The sequence below is a fragment of the Amaranthus tricolor genome, chromosome 17, assembly GCF_026212465.1.
Source record: "Amaranthus tricolor cultivar Red isolate AtriRed21 chromosome 17, ASM2621246v1, whole genome shotgun sequence".
NCBI lineage: Eukaryota > Viridiplantae > Streptophyta > Magnoliopsida > Caryophyllales > Amaranthaceae > Amaranthus > Amaranthus tricolor.
The window spans coordinates 10,837,850-10,842,569 of record NC_080063.1 but is presented as its reverse complement, the minus strand read 5'-3'; positions in this window follow the sequence as shown (position 1 = coordinate 10,842,569).

The following is a 4,720-nucleotide window of genomic DNA, read 5'->3' as shown; positions in this document are numbered from 1 at the left end:
TTCTGTTTTTTTTTCTTTTGTGCGTGAAAAAAATTTTTTGATTGCTGAATCTTATTATATAACTGCTGCCCTATTTTCCTTGGTATTTATAGTTTTTAATTTTTTTTTTTTTTAAATTAACAAATAATATTATAATTGTTAGCCCATTATTATTAAGCCCATAATTAAAATATTAATTGGGCCTTCCTCCAAGTGGGAGGGAATAACCCAACAAATCTCCTCCTCACTCCAACTTGGGGGGTATGACAAGTCCCACTTTCAAACGGCACACCTCTAACTTGTCTCTTAGAAGGATCTTCGTCAGCATATCCGATCCATTTTCATGAGTACTGATCTTCACAAGCTCAAATATTTTCTCTTCTATCTGATCTCGAATCCAATGATACCTCCTTCGTATATGTTTCGTTCGACCATGATAGGTAGCATTCTTAGCTAGGTGAATGGCACTCTGACAATCACAATGTAACAAATAATCGTCTTGCTCCAAACCCAACTCCTCAAGGAAGTCCCTCATCCACACTAACTCTTTACCAGCTTCAACAGCTGCCACATACTATGACTCAGTAGTCGATAGAGCAACACATTTTTGCAATTTAGATTGCCAAGAAACAGCTCCCCCTGCAAACGTCATCATGTAACCAGAAGTAGACTTACTAGAATCAATATCACCTGACATATCAGCATCTGTGTAACCATCCAACATAGGTTCGCCAGGACCAAAACATAAACTTACTCTAGAAGTACCCCTGAGATACCTTAGAATCCACTTAACTGCTGCCCAATGCTCCTTTCCAGGATTAGACATAAACCTGCTAACTACCCCAACAGCGTGAGCTATATCAGGCCTAGTACATACCATAGTATACATCAAACTACCTACAGCGGATGAATAAGGCACATTTTTCATCTTCTTCTTATCTTCATCTGTTGTAGGACATTGTTTGGAACTCAATTTCATATGCACTGGCAGTGGAGAACACACAGGCTTAGCATTGTTCATATTGAACCTTTTCAGCACCGTTTCAATGTATTTCTCTTGTGATATCCACAATTTCTTATTTTTCCTATCACGAGAAATACGCATGCCTAAAATTTGTTTTGCAGGGCCAAGGTCTTTCATAGCAAAGGACTTGCTCAAACTAGCCTTTAAGTCAACAATCTTATTGGAATCACGACCAACAATCAACATATCATCAACATATAACAAGAGAATGAGAAAGTCACCTTCAGCAAAATTCTTCACAAACACGCAATGATCAGCATATGTCTTGTGGAAGTCATTATCAAACATGAATGACTCAAATTTCTTGTACCATTGCCGAGGCGCTTGCTTAAGACCATACAAACTCTTCTTTAAGCGACACACAAGTTTCTCCTTTCCCTTGACCTCGAAGCCTTCAGGTTGCTCCATGTAAATTTCCTCCTTTAGGTCACCATGGAGGAAAGCAGTCTTCACATCAAGTTGCTCAATCTCCAAATTCATGCTGGCAGCCAAACTAAGTACAACTCTGATTGAAGACATCTTCACCACTGGAGAGAAAATTTCATCAAAATCAATCCCCTTCTTCTGTTCATAGCCTCGCACAACAATCCTAGCCTTGAACCTAGGTGGTTGACCATCTTCTCCGTGCTTCAACTTAAACACCCATTTATTCTTGAGTGCTCGTTTGCCGTTAGGCAACTTTACCAGATCATAAGTGTGATTCTCATGCAAGGAATTCATCTCATCTTGCATGGCATTATACCACTCCTTACTTTTCTCATGTGACATAGCCTCCTGAAAGTCTTCTGGCTCTCCCCCATCAGTTAGTAACACAAACTTTGTAGTAGGATACCTCATGGAAGGACGTGGTTCTCTAGTAGATCTTCTCACATCATCAGGCTGTGGTTGCGGTTCAACAACTGGAGGCTCAACTTCAGGTTGATCATCATGACCATCATCACCAATATTGTCATCATCATCCTGCACATCTCCCCCTTCAACTCTAGGAGTCATCTGCGGTAAGACTGGATCAAAAATGATTGGAGTATGAGAGGATGTTTGTTGCTTTGGCTTTTCAATATCTTCAATAGTCTGATCTTCAAAGAACACAACATCTCTACTTCTGAGAACTTTCCTATCTACTGGATCCCATAACTTGTACCCAAGAGCATCTTCAGAGTACCCCAAAAATATACACTGCTTTGTCTTCTTATCTAACTTGGATCTCTCATCTCTAGGAATGTGAACAAAAGCACGACATCCAAATACCCTCAAGTGCTTATAGGAGACATCTTTACCGGTCCAAACTTTCTGAGGAACATCACCATCAAGAGGATTTGAAGGTGAAAGGTTAATCAAGTACACAGCTGTAACCAATGCCTCTGCCTAGAAAGACTTGGACAACTTTGCATGAGAGAGCATACATCGGATTCTTTCTTCAATTGTTCTGTTCATCCTCTCTGCAATTCCGTTCAATTGAGGTGTCTTTGGAACTGTTTTCTCAAGCTTGATGCCTTGACCCTTGCAGTAGCTTTCAAATGGGCCTCTGTACTCACCACCATTATCAGCTCTCACGACCTTGAGCTTTCTACCAGTTTCTCGCTCAACTCTAGCCTGAAACTCCTTGAAAGCAGAAAGTACCTGATCCTTGGTTTTCAACACAGTAACCCACACTTTTCGAGAATAATCATCAATAAAAGAAACAAAGTAAAGAGCACCACTATGGGATTTAGCATCCATAGAACATACATCAGTGTGGACAAGATCAAGAGGAAACTTTCTCCTAGATGGGGGGCGAGAATGAAAAGCAACCCTATGTTGTTTACCAGCTAAACAATCAACACAGGATCTAAGAGACATACCTGAGACATCAGGGAGATATTGCTTTTTAGAGAGCATCTGCATACCTTTCTCACTCATATGGCCAAGTCTATTATGCCATAACTCACTAGAACATTCATCTGCAACATTTACCTCACCCGCGCAAACCTTCGCTTGCATCATATAAAGAGAACCTTGCTTCTTACCTCGGGCTGCTATAAGATTCCCCTTGCAGAGCTTCCACTTACCGTCATTGAAGTGGCTGAAGTAACCCTCTTCATCAAGTCTACCTATAGAAATGAGATTCAATCTGATATCAGGAACGTGTCTAACATTTCTCAAAATTAGCTTACAACCGGTGGAACTCTCCAAGTAAATAGTGCCTTTGCCGACAACCCTGGATGACCCATCATTCCCCATTCTAACACTACCAAAATCACCACTAGTGTAGGACGAGAAATAGTCTTGATGCGAAGTAAGATGATACGAAGCACCCGAATCAATCACCCAATTGCAGTCATCACCAGCTACATTCAAACACTCTTTATCACCAATGAAGAGCAAATCATCATCACTGATTGCTAGAGCTGTAGTATTTTTCTCTTCAGACTTCGACTCAGATGAATCACCCTTTCTATCTTTTGACTTGTCTCTTTTCATCTTTCTGCAGAACCTCTTAATATGTCCCGGCTTGTCGCAATAATGACAAATAATTCTACCCTTGGATTTAGACTTGTCTCTGGAATTGTCTCTACCTCGAGAAGGTCGATTTTTGCTTCTTCCCCTATTAGACTCTTGTGCAACATAATGAGCTTCAGAATGATTGGAGGAACCCATCTCCTTTCTCCTAGTTTCTTCATTCAGCAGACTAGCTTTGACACTCTCCATTGTCAACTTACCATCAGGAGCAGAATTGCTAAGTGATACAAATAGTGTGTCCCAACTATCCGGCAATGAGGAAAGTAGTAATAGTGCCTGCAACTCATCATCTAAGGACATTTTCACTGCAGACAATTGATTAATCAAACCTTGAAAATCATTCAAATGTACTACCATGCTATTAACATCGTGAAATTCTAACTTTACCAATTTTCTCATCAATGACGCTTTACTTAAGGCGTTCTTCCTCTCATACATAGCCTCAAGTTTCATCCACAATTCATACGCATTCGTGTCATTTGAAATATGTTGGAGCACACTAACATCAACAAATTGTCTAATGGTTCCTACCGCTTTCCGATTCAAAATTTTCCATTTACTTTCATCTTGACCAGTGGGCATAGACTCATTTAAGATTGGTTCATACAAATCTTTCACATACAGAATATCTTCTATCTTAGTTTTCCACACAGCGTAGTTGGTAGAGTCCAAATAAATCATACCGTGCATACTAGATTTATCATCCATCATAAACCAACACAAGAGTATCACCCAAGAAAATATAAACCAAGCTCTTGATACCACTATGTTGAGAAAAGTGGCGATATAATACACACACTTTCTCCCTTTGTGTTGTTAGATGAGCAAAAATAACCAATCCAATCAAACAAATAATAATAATCCCACAATCAAGCGCAATAAAGTAAAAATGCGGAAAGTAAAGCACACACGATATTTACGTGGAAAACCCAATGCGGGAAAAAACCACGGGACTGTAAGTGGTACCACACTCTTCCACTAATCACCAATGAAATTAATGGGTACAACCAAAATCCTCTCTAGACAATACTAGAGGTAATACAAACACCAAACAACCCTAAAACATCACTCAAAAGTGGTAAAATAACAATTAGGGTAAAATTAGGGCAAAATACAAATTACCCATTTACAGTGTACAAAACGACAATCCAACCGTTGAATATGTAGGTTAGGTAGGCAGGAACACCGTGTCAAAATTTGACGAAAAACGGAGCACGA